A 20,625-nucleotide genomic window follows, 5' to 3' on the forward strand; every position below is an offset into this window, starting at 1 on the left:
TAATTATGGTGTCCTCTAGAGACAAAAGCATCTACAATTTTGTTTTAATGTACAGTGACTCTGATAATAATTTATCACGAGATGTTATCCCCAAAAGAATTTTAAAGTTCGAAAACTAAAACCTGACTACTCACCAAGTTCTAAAAAAAATAATATAAGAAAATATTACTTTAATAAAGACTTTAAATCACCCTAATCATCGCCTCACAAATAAAATCGCTTTGCATCTTAAAAACAGAAATGAACAATTTTTTTCGGAATGGAGAAGACTGAGCCTCGAGCATGATGTACAACTCCAGCTAGAAAATGAAGTTTATTTAAGAATAAACCTGCAAACTCTTTTAAGTAAAAATGAAAATTCAGCTAGGAACACTTTCATCGAACAATGTCAACAAAGTTAAACAAGAAGCTCCTATAAGTTTTTAAACCATTTCCTGGGAGAAAACAACTACTTTAATGACCAGAATAGTCTAGATGTTATCAGTACTATCTTTAAAGCGAGAGGCGAACTTCTCAGACTAAATTACGTACCTTACATAAGGGAACAAAATACGGAATGTACCTTGTGCAATATGAGAACTAGAGAAGACATATGTCATTTCATAGGCATCTGTCCTATCTTCAACTCAATCAGAAGATCAATCTGGAGAAAAAATACTCTTACTGGAGATGAAATTCAGGGTATACTAAATGGCGATAATTGGACACTTCTTTACTGCTACATCAAAACTGCCTATAAATATCGAAATCAAATCATAAATGAAACTTTTTGATCCTGCCTTAAATTTTATATTCATATAATAATTCCTTTTTTTATTTTTTTATTAGTTTATCTACTTGTTATTAATGTAAACTTTACGTAAAACCAATTCATACGTTGTATTAAGAAATTTTAAAAGCTCTCTTTTTCGGCTGACGGCACATGCCAATGCTCTTTTGTGAAAAATTTTACACCAAACTATGTAATTACTTCTTATAAATAATGTAAATAAAAATCACACTTACTACTACTACTACTACTACTATTACTTTTCAGAGGTAAAAAACAAATGAAGGGTCCACGGGAAAAAACAGCACAAGTCCATTCCAACTCATTTCGAGAAAAACGCATTTTAAAACTTTGTTCTCCATACAACTTAGTACTAAAAGCACACAATTTATTTATTTTTTCAGCAAGGCTTAAATTTGTTTTATAAAAGTAAGGATGCCATCAGATAGTGCTCAGTAAATACTACAAGACCTTATCATTAGTTTATTTTTGACAAAAAGTGGACATGTGCCGTTTTTACCCTGGACCCTTCAAATATAGAGTGTCTTAGCAGCTCAACCAACAATGTCCAAAATTCGTATTGGCTTGTCAACAAGCTGATTAAGGTTGTTCAACTACGCAAAAATCTCAACAAACCTTCCTTCTTGTGTTGTCTGACCTGAATAAGCGAAGCCAAAAAGAACAGTGTAAATTAAAATTGCCCGTAATGACAATTTCGGTGCGAAACAATCCATTGAATCGTGTTGGAAAGAGCCTCAAATTCGATAGAAGATGAGTTATTTCCAAATTACAAATAAAAGTACTTTTAAAAAGTACCAATGTGGCCTTATTTCCATGATCAAAAATGCCTTTTTTGTATTCATTTGAAATATGACCGGTTAAGTGATATTTAAATATTCTCATGGAAATAAAGTCAAATTTGAAATGTGAACCCGTTTCAAAGGGTTTTATTTCAATCCAAGCATATCGTTGTGAATTTAAGTCCATGTTCGTCTTCATAAGTATTGGATACGGTTTCGCTTATTACCTACTTGATAATAGTGTTTCCTGTTGGTAGTTCTCAAAATGAATTACCTTTGCAAAACAAATTTATCAACAGTTTCCTTTCAACCAGGGGTACTCATTAAGTTCATGGAGGATATGTAAAAATGTAGGGTCATAAGTCCATAATTTAATTCTAACACACTTATGCCACAAATCAACTCACCAATGTGGTTCAAAAGTCCATAACAATTTTTGTGGACTTATGATCAATAGATAGTCTGTGAACTTTATGACTCACTTATAAAAACCAGAACTCCCCAACGCTCTTCGACTAAGTAATGTCAGGTCCAAGTGTGTACTTTCTCCTTTTTCTATATCCTACTGTAGCATTGTCTCTTGTGGTCACGTACTGTGGGATTTTAAAATATTAAACGATAAAGATACTGAAACGTTTTCAAGTTTCTTATCACAAAAGGCTAATATGGCTACATATTTTTTTTTAGAAAATATCACTGTGTAGGTAAACTGCTAATTATTATTTTAGATATTCTGGTTTAAAGAGCATACATAAGCTCCTACACTCAACATAACCCTATTCCTTTAAAAACGATTATCTTTCCTCAACCAATTTAGTTAAGAACCATATACACTCTATAATGTTTGTCAAGAATATAAGTTTCTTTATTTTTCTCAAAACCACGTTTGAGTACTTTCAAGAAAGTAGTTTATTTTACGAAAAATATTCGCGTCAACATTATTGTCTTGACGGTGAAGTTCAAACAAAGTAACATATTTTTACAGAGGCATTATAATATCTACTCTACATGCTGCCGTGCGTCATCGTCATCATAATCCTCGTCGTCGTTGACGATGACGACATTCTATTGTTTGCTTTTATGCTTCTTTGACTTATCTTCTTGCGCCAATTGCCATAAACAAAGAGAAGAAAATGCTCAGCAAAATTTTATGCCCAACTTTTAATTCACATAAATTTATACATACTCACACAAGGACAAAGACACACATGAGAATATAAAGGTGTGTACTATATGAAAATGGAAGACAATATGAAACAGAGAGGACATACGAGATACTTCATCCTTATCTCCTGATAATGATGATGAAATGTTGAATTTTAGCAACCCATTTAACTATCCTTGTCATCGTCATCTTCATCGTCAATGAACTTGTGCACTTCCGGCAAAATTCAATAGAATATCAAAACTGGAACTTCCGCACAGTAAAATATGCACACATGCACACACACATTCAGTTGCTGCAGTCATTATAGGCTTCTATATTGGGTAGACAAGTTAGTATCTTACCTCATTTTCGTCCTGAATTCTAGATCCTGAATATACATAGATACGACATAATGGCTGTTGCAGACTAAAACACAGTGCCCAAATGCAGAGAAGCAGACACACATAAAGGGATTAATGGCACAAAATGGATGTGCATCCTTCTCCTAGGTACCGGTCGGTACTTACAATATGGGATAGGGATATCCCTTCTGTTCTAACTGGAGAATAACTTTTGAATGGCTGTTTGACTATGCTTTCTAAAAATTTGTCCTCTTATCAAAAGTAAATTCAGTCAAAGCGTTTTCAATGACTCTCTGTCTCCCTGGTTAGATGCAATTTTCTTCAAAAACAAAAAAATGCATAACAAGGATCTTCTTTTTACAAAAAAATATATCGAAAAAAAAGGATAACAAGGAATGATTCCTATTTTTTGTTGAAATCAACTTAATGATGACAAAAATTCACTGGCACGATGATGATGCTGACAATGATGATGATTCTGATGGCAAAATATATGTATAAAAAATCCACCAAATGCGCTGAGCATTCGGAAGAGCTTAGAGGTTGTTCAGATTTATTGTAAACGGCCAAATGGAATTATTGTCAATAATCCGTAATTCAATTAAAAAATATTCCTTTATTTTTTTATATTTTACATTTTATTTAAATGGATTTTGATTTATATATTTTTTTTTGTATTTTATTTTTATTTTTGTTGGTTGTGCATGAGATTATTGGACATTTTGATTAAAAAATAAAATTGCAGAGGCAAATAAAATGAACGTGGAATGGGATTTTACAATTTTTTTTTTTCAGATTCGTATAAGGGTATCAGATAGATACCTTTTTTTCTGTAAAATGTAGTGCACCTTTCATACATATAATAGAGTAGTATAAGAGGACTTCCTGCAGCTTTTGTTTTATTAATGTCGGAAATGGTTTTGCGCTATTTTAAGCGGGGATCGAATATCAGAGCCTTAGGATAGTTGGATTTACATTTTTTTCTTTCTTTAAATTCGAAAACTAGTTCCGTTTTGCGTGCAGTAGAGTGCATCAGAAAATTTAAAACTCAATTTTTAAAGTACGAAAAGTTTATAGAGAAACAATTATTGTCAAGAATTATCGAAATAAACAGGAATGAAGATTGAAATATTGTAGCGAAAATAATTAAAAATAAATAAAACAAAATTACCTTTCATATTGTATTAATTCAAATCTAAAATTGGTGGTGTGCCCCAGAGGTCCGTTTTTTCTGACTCTCTTCTTCATTGTTTTTAATCACTGCGTGTCATTTGCATTTATTATTACTTTTAGGTAACTTTTATTTTTCAAAAATTAACTTGAGACAAAAAAAATACTCTTAGCTTTCAAAACTTTTGGAAAGTCGATAACATTGTTAACGCAGTCATTAAATAAAACAAATAAAACTCCATAAAGTCCATTAGGTTTCATATCGCAAATTTTTTTATCGATTTTCCAAAACGGTCACTGTGGCGTATGTGGAATATTTTTTCACAGTTTTCTGATTTAAAGCCTAGTACGATGCTGAAGCGGAACGAAAAATTTTGAAGTCTCTAAAGTCAACAGCTAACATATTAACAAAAAAATACAGTCGGGAATTATAGCAAAGTAAAAATAATAAAAATACAAATAAAAAATTCATGAAAAAACTAATCTAATTTCGTTCAAGATTTCGTTAACGAAATTTTTTATGGAAAATTTCGTTTCGCTTTAGCTGCGTACTAGGCTTAAGCAATTTATTTGTTTTTTTTTTTTTAAGGAACCAGTTATCAATTTTTATATTTTTGGAGTAGATTCACATCAAAAAGGGAATAGTTATCGTCCTTTGCAGCAATGTAGTTCAACATTCAGAATAAGTGTATTCAATTTGTATTAGATAATGGAAAATTCTTTATTAATTCCAAAAGAAAGCAATTTAATACCAGAAAATATTTCTTCAAATACTGATTGCTCACATGCGGTTTAAAACTTTGAGGTTTGAATGAAATTTTTCAATCTCTTGAGAGTTGGAATTTTCTCAAAAATTTCTCTCCCAAGACTTTTGAGTGTTTCAATAAAATATAAAACTTAAAAACTTCATCAAGCGCATTTGACCAATATATCTCTATTATATCCCAACCTGATACCAATTTAGTTTCAAGAACTTTCTCAACTCATATATATGCGATGTGGTTTCACTATCATCGTCTTTTTGATTCAAAATACCAATCTACCTACCTATACATAAAATTGCAACAAAGTTTTATTGCAACCAATTCAACTTACGGGAATTTATATTCAATTGATTTTCCTCCTTCTTATAGTTCAATGAAAATTCACAACTTGCTATACGAAATAGGTATTTCCATAGAAACCAAAAAAAAAAAAAACCCAAAAGCCTCTTACATTATACCACTTTTAAAAGCGTAACTTTCTTCCTATTTCCCACCACAAAATCATTAAGCATCTATACAAGTGTAGGTACTTGTAGTATTGTGTCTTTGCGTGTGGTGCAACGTTGGCGTTGGTTGTTCCATGTGAAGGACATACATACACACATACAAACAAACAATAATCCTGCTGCTTCGACTATTTACGATACTCTCGAATCGTTTGAGCAAGCTCGTATAGCTCTTATAGAAGAACGTAGGTATATGTACTTCCCTCAATACAAATGTTCTCATTTGAAATTCGATTAAGTGCGGCAAACATTAACCTCAAAAATAAAAGATGAAAGGATTCAAGCAAGGAAGGGCGTCTGTACAACGACTATTTGTGTCCTTCTAGTTTCATTTCATTTAAGGAATACCTGTTATTCCGAATACAAACATCGCTAGCCCATGCATACGTAAATATCATCACTTTGAAAGGACTTGCATCAGAATATCCTTGTGCTCAGGAATATCTAACTCGTCTCCTTTTCCTCGGTGGTAACTGTTAGCAGTAGCAGTTCAACAAAGTGGTTTCATTGTATTCCGACAGTTGAACTTGCCTTTGAATACTATGTAGTCATCTTATCGTCGTATAGTTTGCGTCAGTTTTAGAACACTGAGGTTTTTGTTTTCTTCGCTTCTCAGAGTTAACTCTCTGGTTTAAGTGGTGTTTTTGATGCTTTTGATGTCAGCCTTCCTTCTGCTTCATCTTCAAAATCGTGGTTACTGTTGGGTTGCTTTGGAATTCTTCTTCACAAAATTGCATACCTCGATAAATTGCATTACAAGTGAAATACAATTGCTAAATTTACCAACAAAAAATAATTATTTGCAATGCAAATAAATGTGCATTATCATCAAAAACAACAACATCATCATCATCAAACAACAAGAAGACAAGCATTCTTGCATTCTTGAAGTTTTTTGAAAGGCATCTCTTCCAATCTCCTCACAAGATATAGAGATGTGTTCTCTGCATAAGCAGAATATTTAAATGGCAAAAACATTTGGTATGGTTAACCAGGCTTTTCGACTCAACTCTCTCAGAGACACAAAACCTATGTCGAAAAACCATGTGTATAGTTTCTATCTAAAATACAAAGACAAGACAACACAATTGATGCTTTTTGAAAGCCATTTCAATGCGGTAAGCTGCTAAAGACAGTTGTTTTGTAAATTTGGGTTTAATAGTTTTTCATTTGAGAAGAACAAATTGACCTCGACTTATTGTAAAGTGGTCTTTATAATAGTTTGCAAAACATACATACACAGACTTACCTTAATACTTATGCCAGCCATATCGTAAAACTACTTGAAGGAAATTCTGTTGGTGTTTCCAGTTTATCGAAATAAAATGATTCCGGGTCTTTGATAAAATTTTATTGATGTGTTTTTGGTTTTTAGAGTGTTGATTTGTTGTTGCTCGAGACAGAAAGTGAAAAGTATTGTTGCCTTTTTTGTTTTGGTTTTTTTTTCTGTTTTTCTATTTGATTTTATATTGAATGAGGAAATATCCCAGCAAAGTTTTACCTACAAATTTGTTGCTAATTAGTTTTGTGGTTTATTTAAGTTTTAAGAAGTCGATGCTAGGCTTCCATTTTGTTATTGATTTTAAATGCCTGGAAAGAAAAAAGAAAAACAAATATTATATAACAATTTAAGGATAGGAGAATTTAGTTTAAAAAGCAATATTATAATAGAATTTCATAAATATGTACATACGAGTATGTTAACAAGAATGCCTGATCGTACAGTTTTTTTTGTATACACACATTTTTTAAAATTGGTTTGTACATCTCAAAAAAGTATTGATCTGCACAGAAGAACAAAATTGCAAGACAAAAAAAAAAATGAAATAATTTTTAAAAATCCAAAATGGGTTTTTTTTGAAAACTTGTCTTAATTTTGAAATAAAAAAAATTTTCGTTAAAATGGTTTTAATCTTTCATAAGAAAGTCAAAAATCAAGCGGATCCTAAACTTGCCTATAGAAGTGAAAATACTTCCGTTGTCAAAGTGAAGTGACATGCTATTTTAGAGTAGTTTATTCGAACTATTGATTATTCAAAAAAAAAAAAAAAATATTGAATTTTCAAAAAGAGTTTTCATTTTTTCTTTTTAAAAATGTATTTTCTTCAATTTATATCTTAAAAAACTCTGAGATACACAAATCGTTGGAATTGAACAATTGTTTGAGAGCAAATCAGAATAAAACATTTTTCACCACATAAAAAAGTAATTCTCTATTATTTTATGAAATCGAAAGAGCCGTTTTCGAGAAAACTTTTCGCAAAAAAAAACTGTGGGTTCCATAATTTTTTGCGAAAAAGATATGTCTGAGTAAATTTATTTAAATTTTTGACAAAAACAGTTGATTGTATAGCGTTTTTAAAATAATGCTTTTTAAAATTGCTTGTATTCAAGAAATCTTAAAATTTGAGTATATGAAAACAATTTATACTTATATGAAATTATTTAATTAAATAGCGTGAGCATTTAAGTATCATAATTTAATTTCTTAAATGTTCACTTTCGTTCTTTTTCCAACTTGCATGGAACTACCCTGCTCTATGAAAATTAATATTTGTTCGTAGATTCGTAAAAATGACTAAAAAATTGGTTCTAAATACACCTACATTCAAGTAAAAATTAGCTTGCCCTTAAAAGTTGGTTAAAAACCCAGTGAAAAAGTATGAGTATTAATTTCATTGCAGTTGTAATTAAGGTTTTTACCAATTTCCCTATTTTCCACTTCAAAAATTTTCATCAAAAAAATTTTAAAGTGTTGGAGCAATTTATTTATAGCAATCACCCTCTGCAACCTATATTCCATCTCAAAAACCACCACCACCGAAATTTTTCAATACAAACAACTTTCAACCCACAAAACAAAAATAGTCCTTTGAAATTTTGAATAGTTTCAAAAGAACAAGTTCGTTTTGTTCGTGTTGATAAGATTGCGAATACGAAAATTCTCCAATCTCTCTTCTAACTTTGTCCTGTGATTTTGCTAAATTTATACACAAAACATTCGCCCCTCCTTTTCTATCATTTATTCTTATGTGACAGAGGCAAAGTTTTATCTGAGGCAATAGTCGTCCACGATTGGTATAGAACAGTTAACTATAAGAAATAGAAACTCTACCATCGTCATGGTCGTCGGTGTCGTCGTTATTCCACTAAACCAACCAATTTAGGATTCTTACACCTTCGGGCAATAGTTTGCTCTAAATCCGACCCCTTCTTCTTCTTCTTCTATTCTTCTTCTTCAACTCTGGTTTAGTTTTGGTTTGGTTTTTGTTCCCATTTAACACACACGAGCACACACACAAAGCAGCAGCATTCGAAGCAAAGCATACAGAAAACTAATTTCATATGAATGAGAGGAGCAAAGTTCACATCAACAGCATTATTCTGGAGCTCACACGTTCTCCCCTCCTCCGCCCCCAAAACCACACGCGGCACGGTTCGCAAAACAACAGAGAAGCACTCATCAGGCTCATGTCATGAATGATTCAAAAATGACCACCTTCTTGATGACTATGATGGGATTGTGGTTAAGGCCTCCTACACGATCCCTCTCCATTTCTATATACATGAAGATCCTTTGCGTCCCCCGTTTGTGGGTGTAGTTGGCTGTAATTTAAAGTTAACTCCATAGCTCCCCCATCACACAAAGGGGTAATGGCAGTGCTGGAACATTGGAAACACTGAAATCGCTGCTGGGTCTAGCATTTGGCCCATGGTTCGTTCGTTCGTATAGTGGTATCTCTTGTGGAAGCATCACACAGGTCTTCCCTTCTGCAGCACATCACTGCTACATTGTAATTTCGTTTTATGATTTTTACTGTTAGAAGTTTCCATTTTGTGTGAGTCATTGCCAGAGCGGAATGGTGCTCATTTCATTTTGAGTTGTTCATAGTGATGTTGGAGCCTAGGAACTTGGAATGGGTTATGGGGTTTTTGTTATAAGCCAAGTTAGGGTGTGCAGTTGGGGTGGCAATGGCGAGAGAAGGAGACTTAAGAAGATTGAAATGTCCGGTTCAGTTTTGTATTTTGTCAATGGCCTCGTCATCTGCATCCGAGAGCATCATCAACATAATTATCATCCCTTTCCATCGTTTTGGGATTCCGCATGGACACAAAACTCTAACCTGGCTCGGCTATTGAAAAATAGCCCCAATCAACTATGTACAGTTATAATAGAAGGGATATAGAGTGCACCTACATACAAGTACACCTCCTATACGTATGCATCATTTTAAACTGATTCAAGTTGGCAACTGGGCAACTAAGGGAAGAGAGTAATCTCTGGTCGAGTTGATGGGATTTGCAACGGGAATTTATTTAAAAGGATTACAATTCAGGCGTGTGTATGAGTGTTGAGTGGAACGCATGTATATTGTACTGTACCTATACAGTATATGAATGTACATTTCGATTAGCACTTAATGCTGTAGCTTAATCAAAGCAAAATGATTACGCTTGATTACGATGCAATGTGATCTACAGGAGTAACGTTTTATATAGGTGGCAGGCAGAGTATGCTCTGGCTATATGTATGTTAGCGAAATTGTGTTAGGCTGGTTAATTAATAGCAATTGCGATTTACGAAGAATTACAGGATTTCGCGACTAAGAGTTGATGTATGTTTCAGCATTACAACTGTATGTTATTTTGGATTAATTATTTGTACGTCTAGGTACATTAATTGGTAGGATCCTTTAATGACTTGTAATGCTTTCAAGGTGTAGGACTGATTTTTTTTTTTGAATAAATTAAAAAAAAATGTATGCACACATTTTTTTATAAGTTTAGCTCACAAAACATTGAAAATCAAACAATATGCTTATGGTAGTGATGCCTTTAAATTTAAATTAAAATCAGACGAAATTCTCCCAACGACTTTCGTCTGAACGAAAAATATTAATTCCAGTCACATTGTAGAGTGATACCATTAAAATAAAAAAATATATTCGATAAAGTGGTTGTATGACATTGGTAGACGAAAAGTAAGAAAAGAATCTTTTCAACATTTTTTATTTCATTTGCAAGCATTTCATAATACAATGCTGCCTTCTCGAATGATAGCTTTTGTTGTAATTACAGAGAAATGCTATTTTGTGTTTATTTTAAATTGAACGAAAGGAATTGGTTCTGGGGATTTCATTGCTTATTTGACTCAATGTATCTAACAAAAATAATACCAAACAAAGCCAAAAAGCATTAGAGAAGATAAAATTAGAATGAAAAACTAACCCAATTCTTGTCCGTCCTCTTTTGAACGCAAATATTCTGTTTCATTATTATATTTTCTTAATTTCAAAAAAAGTAACGGATATCAACAAAGAATGTTTGGACATAAGAATGTCTCTTATTTTAACAGCTGAATTGTATTACAATTACATGGGCTCAAAAATATGTGTTCCCAATGTTTTTAATCTCTATCATTATATTTGCCCGTGACAAATTAATTTTCAATGTTTCTATAGAGCATTATAAAACATTTTAAAATAATATGTCTATGCCCCGACTTCATGGGCTTAATTTTTCTAGCTGATCGACTGTCTTCTGCTCCTCTACTCTTTCATAATGCGGTGTTTAAAAAAAGGTGCGTATACACCATAGTGTACTTAAACAAAGTGAAAGTATTATAAATTGTAAATGTTGATAGAAAATTTTCAAAATTTGCAAATATCTTAATGACTAAGTGAAGTGCAAGAAATAAGTAAAAATTTCAATAGAAACTCAATAATTTCAAAAACTGTTTCGATATGCTAGAGCTTCTACACAAAACCTTAAAAAAATTTTCCACCCCCATGGAACCGCTCAAAATTTTGTTGTTTAGAGAGGAAATTATAAAATATCATCTTACTCGACTAAGATTGGTTAATCCGACCGGTGTGGAATCTAACGAAGAAAAAAAAATAATGAAAATTATTTTAATTTTAAGTACCTACCTAAAGTGATTGAATAAAATTAAATTTTAAAGTTCAAGTGGAATATGTATAGTATAGTTAAGGCTAAGTATTTTCACCCTAGCTCTAAAAATAATGCTAAAAGCTACATCGGGTAGTTCTGCTTGAAAATAGTTGTCAAATTGAAGTTGTTCGTCTCCATCGATGTCAATGCTTTTGCAAGACTTCTATTTTTGATGTGACTTTTCAAAAAACTATAGCCAGGGATCCTTATTTCTTCTTTTTATCAACAAATCAGAATTAGTTTTTATTTTTTTATGTAAATTGGACTCAACGTGGGATTGAATATCTTGGAGTGGAATTCGGTAAAAGAAATAGACAAGTAAAAATGGTAAAAATTAAAGTAAAGAGAAAATCTGTTCAAAAAATAAGTTTTGTCATGTTTATGCAAAAATTAATTTTTGTGCAGGATTTTTTGTTTTAACTTTTCTATCTCTTGTTTGAATCTTTTTAAATGGTGATTCTCATCATACATACAGTAATACCCTGAAATGTTACTCAGAAAATTGATCTTTACCTGAAATGATATGAAAATTCAAAATTCCACTTTTTATTTTTGAATAAGTGAAAGCATTAATAGCCACTTACAACAAGTCACCCCTCAATTATTCTTTTAAAAATTATTGATCTTGATGAACAGGTACTCAAACATGCGTTTTTTTCATCAACAAATTCCTAACCTGATTAGTCTTGTAAAGCCAAAACCCTCAACTACCAAATTAATTATTGACACCCGCCTAGCTATTATATTCGAGTTCGATTTTTTCAAACCCCATTGCAAGCATTTTTATCTGAAAAACAATTTTTCACCAGTACCTATACCTATCGGTAATCAGTCACGTAGACGTGTCTATATGTGAACCTCTGAACGTTATCTAAAAACCAAACTCATCGCATGTATCAACCGAATAACAAAACAAAAAAAAAAACCGAAAACCTATCATCAGCACTTAAAGCCACTTCCATTAGTTCGTTAATCGTTCGGACGATAGATTTTATTATTTTGTCGTGTGCGCTCTATCCCACTCGATAAAATAAAGGACATGTAAACGAGGATTTAATGTGTCCACCCTTTAATCGAATGAACACCATCCATCGTTGTTGTCAGTAATTACATTTGCCAGAGGTCAGTATCCTTGTTGAATCAATATAATAGTTGAGAGGACTCGTGTACCTCCATTAACTAATCGCACAAAATAGAACAGAGTAGAGACACGAGTCGAATATTCCGAGAGTACAAACAAATAGAATATAATTCCCTGCACTCAGGATTTGCGTAACGAATGTTAATGTACATTTGTTGGTAGGTACCTACTACTCTCCACTCTCGCTCGTACAATTCTGAACTAAATAGAAAACCATTTCCAGGTATTTAAATTTTCATTTGCCTTATACTGCAGTGTACCACCGTCTGTATACCTTTTTCACAATACACCATTCACTATGGTGGTTATTTACAGTTTAACACATTTTTAAAGCAGCTTTCTCAACTCAAAGTCAACCAACCCAATCCCAATCTGAATAATGTTGAAAGCTGAAACCCAAACCATCAAGTTGGGACTCCTCTTTCCTTTCCCTTTGTTTATATAAAATGTGTACCCTCAGTACAGTGTTCTGGTGTACCCCTTGCTTAACCAACTCACAAAAGCCTTGAATTTTAATGTCAAAGTTGTGCTCCTTAGCGTATGCCATGCCAATATACTAGAGGAGAAAAATCTCACGCTAGCTTCGCGCCCACTTACATTATATCGTATAGCTTGGGTGATGGTGATGGTGCTGGTGTGCCTTTAGTTCTTCTTCTCTAGGATCTATATGAGAGCTCTCTTGTCGGGGTTGGACACTGGATTTTCTGTGTGTATATTTCCTGGTACATTAAAAATGCAAAATGTATGCAGAGCGCTCTATCTCCCTATCGCTATGTCTCTATCTCTCAGTGACTTATGTATATCAACGGTGAATAGTGAATAAATGAAAACGAGGAGGACGAATGACCTCCAAGGCCCACTGCAATAACACAACGTCGTCGTCGGTCGTCGTGGATGTCGATGTTGGAGTCGAAGCACCAAGTAAAAGTAAAAGAATACGAATACGACAACGCGATGACATCAGAAACTGTCGACATTAAATCCTTTTCACCAGGTCGTTCATTCTGTCGTTGTCATCGTCATTGTCGTTGTCGTCTTCGACTTTGTCGTCGTTGTCAGTGAGAGAAAAAGAGAGATAAAATTAAAATGAAACCAAATGACAGTGTTGGCAACCCACCGACAGCTCTATGACCATGTCGACAAGAAACTCTAAAACTAGCTTTATATGAGTGTTACTAATAGAATGCTAGAGATATCCTTTTCCTTATACCCACAGCACAGAGAGCGCGCATAGTGCAACAAAAGAAAAAAAAATATAAAAAAAAAAGAATAAGAAGAATATGTTGCATTGAGTTTTGGGTCCTGCTGTGTTCGCAGTCCTATATAACAGTCCCAGCTCCCAGTCCCAATGGTACAATGGATTTTCTGCTTATTACAGTTATACAGTGGGACTGCTGGTTGAAATAAGAAATAAAACTACTCAAGTCGAAGTTGGTAAACATGAACATGAATATTTTAATGTCTTTCTCGGGGTGCAGAAGAAGAGGATGAAGAAGAAAGTATTATGGTCCTTGACTGATGCTCTTCATTTCGCGCCTTGTTATGTAGATGTATAGATATCCCTTCACTCAGGTTGTAGGTAATCTTTAAGGAAATTTTCTTCTTCTAAGAGTAAATCCCTTGAAAATAGTTTAAATAAGCACTTTATTTTGACAAGTTTAGTTTCCCAAAGATGATTCTCAATTAAAGGTCAAAGTGTCTTAAGTTGTAAGCTTTAAAAAGATTTACTTCTATTGATTGAAAAAAAATTGGGTTATCACTATTCAAATGGGAAATTTATGTGGCAACCCTTTCAAAGGAAAAATTGTCACATTCAATGACTAAATTTGTCATATCTTTGTAGTTTGGTTAAATAAAACAAAATTTAAAATGTCAAACAAGAGCAAAAAAAAATAAATATTTTTAGGAATGTAGACTAATGGTAACTCTATTCAAATTTAAAAAAAAAAATTTTTTTTAATTTTTTTTTTGAAAAGTAAAATTTTGCATACAAAGACTTAAAATACACTAAACTATATCTAAGACTCTCTTTCAAAATAAAAATTATATAAAAATTAGACAGAAAATTGCAAAAGTTTACCTCGATATTAGAATTAACACCTTAACAACAATCAAGGTCTGTTTCAAGCGTTTGATTTTCATAAAACATTTTGTGTTAACGCTAAACTTAAATTAGCTTTATGAACGTTGAGCAACAAAAATTGCATCTTAAATCGTCACTTTAAATAAAAAAAATTTCGATGACAGTTTGCAACCATTATTATATTATAAATCTTCAATATACCTAATCAAATTTTAACAATGGAATATGGAATTAAGAAGGAAGTATAATAAATATTGTACCTATCAAGTTTTTGAATGTTTAGTGTAGTTTTTCAAATTACATCACAAGAAATTATTTTTCAAGTGATTATTGAGTAAGTAAAAAACAAACAACTCTTTTATGTACTTGTTTTGCAATGTAAATTTCTTAAAATATGCATCTATGCATCAACAATTTTAAGATTAACTTAATAAATGAATAAATTATTAATTTGAATTGCTCAATTATTGTAATTGACAAGACCCATTTAAATAATTCTTAACCACACTGTTAAATTACTGTTAGGTTTTATCAATTTCTGTTTACATAGATATACATATTTTGATTATAAAAGTTAGAATGTTGTTATTTCTTTGGTAATTAACTTTTATATTTATAACCACCTCTCCTATCTAAGCAATTATGATGATAGATACTGATTCTGGAAGTATATGCAAGGAAATTTTTTAATGAATAGAAGAAATTTTAATGCATTTTATTGCTGTCCTATAAATTGATGAATGAGTCTCGATAGATTAGACTCGAAATGAGCTACGATTTTTTTTTATGGTTGTAAAAAATTGAAAGATATTAAATTTAATTTTGTTTATCGATCATGATATGAAAAAAATAAACATAAACCAATTATAAAATAATTCACATAATTATTTTTGCAGAATTTTCAATTAATCAGTTGAAGATCTTCAGTCCCAAATGACGTCAGTAATATAAAAGTTCATAGAAATTCTTAAGTTAGCGATAAATCATTCCTCACAATTTACCATGAATATCATAAACAACTAAAATAGACAATTGGAACCAATGTTTATTTGAAGCAGCATAAATTTAACATTAATTTTTATGAGTTTTTAATATATGTTTGTTTAGTATTCTCAAGTAAATAAGGACATAATAAGGTCATACATTTTTGCTCATAAAAATGAAATGTTTTTGGATTATCTAGTTCAAGTTGAATATATTTTAAGGTCAAAATAGTTTCATTTTAAAGACATTATTGTAAAGATTATCACAACAAAAACATTACTGTTAAAAAAAGAGCCAAGTTCTCCTATTTTGAAATTATGCTGGCACAAAAAGTACTGAGATGTAAAAGTGTACCAAGTTCCAAAGTTTGGGTTCAAATTCGTATCAATAAAATTTTGATTGTTCCCTTGACAATTTTTCTTTTAATTACCGATTTTTAAAGTTATTTCAAAAATTGTCAAGGGAACAATCAAAATTTTATTGATACGAATTTGAACCCAAACTTTAGAACTTGGTACACTTTTACATCTCAGTACTTTTTGTGCCAGCATAATTTCAACATAGGAGAACTTGGCTCTTTTTTTAACAGTAATGTTTTTGTTGTGATTTCACTACTTTTTGCAAGATATGGCTGTATAATAATTAATGAAAATAATTGATGAAAATTCAGCGGAAATGGGCGGTTGCCACGCCCCCTGGCTGAAATTTTCAAATTTTAAATTTTTTCCTTTGTATAAACTACCAGCTCTACTATTCTACCAAATTTCAAGATTCTACGATAATCAGAAGTGCTCTATAATATTTGCTGAAAATTCAGCGGAAATGGGCGGTTGCCACGCCCCCTGAATTGAAAATCTCAAATTTTCGATTTTTCTCTTTGTATACACCACAAGTCCTATCACCGTGTAAAATTTCAAGTTTCTACGTTAACGGGAAGTTCTCCATAATTTTGATGATCTGTCAGTGAGTGAGTGAGTGAGTGAGTCAGTCAGTCAGTTACGGTTTTTGCGATTTTTGAAGCCCTATATCTCAGAAACTACTCATCGTAGAAGGCTTTGTGAGGTGTTTGGTTTTGACCAGCTCAACAAATGTAGCGAGTTTGAAATTTCTGGCATCTTTGGTGTGGAAGTTAGAGGGGGGTCGAAAATGGCCTGAGTTGTTTCCTGTAAATAAGTGTTTAGTGCCAAAGTTGCTAGAGAACTTGGCTGGGCACTACCGTGCCCCTTGATTTTTAATGTTAATTCCAATATTTACCGTCTGAAAGTTAAACCTTAATTATACACTGTTTTTTTTTTTTCTATTGGATCTTTGAAAACAAACATCTATGCGATAGATAATTTTGGATTTTTTAAGTTATTTTGTTGCAAGTCATTAACTTGTCCTTTAAAAAATTGCATTTCACAATGTGATGAAATGAATGAAATTTTAAAACCATTAATCCCTTTATTACCTCTCCCAAACCAAAGGAATGTTTATAATCTACGAGTAGGTATAACTTTTTTTAGAATTTAATTGTTTAATCATGCATAAAACATCTCTCAAGTTAATTACACGTAAGTAGTATTACAATAGTAAGCTTATGTAATTACATGTAAGTCAGTTGTGGTAATGTGGTTAGTATAGAGTTTTGGTACAAATAGGAACAATACTAACAAATATACGCATTCTATAAACATATTTCAATCGAAATAATTGCTTGTGGTTTTTGTAAGGAATATTGGGTTCATTTATATGTCTATGTGTATGTAAATGTACCTACATTTCATAAGAAACCACTTTATTTTGGTTGTATACATATTGATTAATATAATACTGATACATGTGTTTAGCCATAGAATTTCGTTTTAAATTCAAATATCTTTGTACTCATTTACTCATGTTTCAATTTTAAGTTAAATTGTATTTAATGCGTCAATAATATCTTAATATAAACCTTTTTTCTGTTTGTTTATTTGGTTTGACATTCTATCAGTATGGTTTGTTTATTTTATGATCAGTTTTTTCGGTTGAATTCAAGAAAAATATAGACAAAAGCTTTGAACATTACAAACATGAGTATGAAGCAATAAAATTGAAGTAAAACAGTTGAATTTTATATGCAGTAAACGTCTTGAATAAAACAAAATTTGAATATTCTTCAGATAACTTCGAATAATAAAAATTAGGTTCACAATTATTGGGTTCTTGTGAGAAAAATATTTACTTTGTTTGCACCTCATGCATTGTTATTTAAATTTGTTAAAATAAAAATAAAAGCGATTTACGATAAATTGTAAAAACATTCCGAATAAAACAGAAAGTGTTAACACTTATGACAACAAGTTTTTTTAGGGTATAATTTATGAATCTTTAAAAGTTTCATTAGAAAAAAAATCTATAACGAGTATTTTTTCAATGATTATTTCCTGTAAACTATAGAGTTGAATGCAAAACCACTACCTTTTTATTTTGTTTTTCTGAGTCTACCGGGTGTATACGTAACTTAATTATACATTTTACAACAAAAACAATTGTTCGTATGTTTACCACTAATCTTGTGTTCAAGAAAAATTTCAGCACCGTTCGAGAAGCAGATTTGTTTTCAAAAAAAAAGTCCTCATGACTCTTCTTCGAATTGAATGATGCATATTCTCCCTCCCTAGGATTGTTGCCCATTTAACTCTCCGTCCCGCAAACTTATTAACAATTAAACTATATGAAAAACCATAAGAAAACGTATTCCTTTAGTTTATTAAATTTAAATAAATAGTTAGTTAAAGTCCGGGTTTGTCTCGCAAGGTGGGGGCAAAATGACATGTTTTCATATATCTAACGATCTTTTGATTTGTTTGAGTAATTCTTGAAGAAAGAATAAAAGAAAGAATTTTCTTAATTGACACCATTTTAAATTCTTAATATAAGAACTAATGGTCTGTCATTTTTTCTTAATCTGAACTCTTCAATCTCGGCGATACGATTAGGACTCAAGATATAAGCTGTTTAAGCGGTTATGTTTCGGAGTCATTTGTGTTTAGTTTTTTTCTTTTTTTTTTTAATTTAAAACTCCGATATTGTAATTTGTAAGTTATAAAAAGCCTAAATACACCCACAAAGAGTTTCAGTTTAATCTAGCATACAAGCTCTCTTAATATTTGTTCACTGTTTTTACCATTTTCATATGTAAAGACCTTATTAAAAGGAAAATTTGGGCCAACCTAACTTAAGTTCTTCTCACGACCTCAATAATAGAACAAAAAAAAATGTTCTTCAAAAAAAAATCCAATAAAATTTCTAAACTAATAAAGGTTCTACTTCAAACAACACAACACTTATGTATTATGCATACATTTACTGCACCTCTATGTTAATCAATAGCATTTTAATAGTTCTAATGTTCTTTTTTTAACCCTTTCAACACATGCACCTCTTCTAAAATTAACATACCGCATCACAAAGTTGTATATAAATTTTATCTTCTAAGATGTCTACTTTCTTATCAAGTTTATTTTTAGAAACTTCTATTCAAGAAAAATTAACATTTTATCTCATGAAAAATCCAGTGTTCATAATGAAGCTAAACATTTGTAAGAAATGTTTTGAAAAAAAAAAAAAACTCAAACACAATTTATTTATTGTTTATCATTATCAATAAATCGTCATTGCATGCGATTGAAACACTGACTGGCAATGACCTTTCCCAAAATAAATTTTATTACCTACGACAGAAAAAAAAAATTCGAATTATTGTATACCTTTATATGACTCCAAGTTTGAATGCATTCATTTATTCCTAAAATTAAAAAAAAAAACACACTTAATCACTTAAAAATGATAACCTTCTAATTTCACTTTCACAAATTAATTTTTTTTTTTATTAAAATTGATGACTACTAATACAACTTTAAATATGTGCAAATGCACTTTAATTAACATTCACTTTTTCCTTTAATAAATTTCTTTATTTTTTTTTTTAATCAACGTGTCATAAAATGACTACGATTTTTTCCATAAAGCCTTAATACGCTTGATCACACACTTAAGCAAACAAAAATTAATACCATAAAATTAAACAAATAGTTTTCGCCATATAAAACAGCAAAAAAATTATAATAAATTAATTATCATTTTGCGTACGAAAAATGATTAATAGAAAAGTAACAAAAATGTTGTACTCTCTAAACAAAAACGATCAAAGTCAGAGTATTCGAGTACTGTTCCGTAAGTGAAAACCAAGTGCTATGGTACCGAGGAAAAGACTAAAAAAACCGGCTGTGTTGAATCCGGCTACAGGTTGCAATCAAAACATTGAGAGATCAACGAACAACAAAAACCAGCTGAGCAATGAATGCCAGAGTCAGAGCCAGAAAGTCAGTCATCACAAAAAAACAATTATTATCATCACGATCACCACGTTGTTGGTTGATCGTATAGTTAGAAACAAGTTTGTATAGAAAAAATGTGAGTTTATAGATTCATGGAGATTGGATTTTATATTATGGTGGGAGAGTTAAAGCAGTGGATAAATAATGATACCTAGTTGTAAAACAGAATGAAAGTGTTGCCATGCATATAGGATTTTTTTAAAATGAAATTGGAATTTTCGAAAAAAATATAAAAACAAAACATAAAATAACGATTTGAACTATGCATTAGGTTTCAGAGTCAATCTTTCATTAAGATTTTATAACGCTGTTTTGGAAGTGTCGAAAGAAAGAAACACATCTATGTATAAAAAAAACGTCTTTGATGTTCAAATACATGTCTAACGCCTCTAGAAACTGTAAAAAAGATCGAAAAGCTACCGTTTTATTACCCTTTTTTTTAACTTTTTGACAATGTTGCTTATAGCAAAATAAAATGAGCACACCTAAAACTAAGTTTCAGCATTCCAAGAGTGCCAAAGTATAGAAAAATCAAAAATTATCAACATTTTGAAATTTTTTTCATGTAGGTACTTTCTTTCAAAAG

General features: G+C 31.3%; 1 protein-coding gene across 1 annotated transcript in view; it reads right to left on the minus strand.

Annotated features, from left to right (window-relative positions):
• Positions 1–19,453, minus strand: part of LOC129912224 (glucose transporter type 1) — a 72,115-nt gene extending 52,662 nt beyond the window's left edge. The window contains exons 1-2 of the mRNA XM_055990368.1: positions 19,410–19,453; positions 6,768–7,108 (exon numbers count right to left, since the gene is read on the minus strand). The gene's annotated coding sequence lies outside the window, so the exon portion shown is untranslated. The remainder of the gene's footprint in view (positions 1–6,767; positions 7,109–19,409) is intronic.
• Between the last annotated feature and the right edge of the window lie 1,172 nt (positions 19,454–20,625).

This window comes from Episyrphus balteatus, chromosome 2 (assembly GCF_945859705.1).
Source record: "Episyrphus balteatus chromosome 2, idEpiBalt1.1, whole genome shotgun sequence".
NCBI classification, from domain to species: Eukaryota; Metazoa; Arthropoda; class Insecta; order Diptera; family Syrphidae; genus Episyrphus; species Episyrphus balteatus.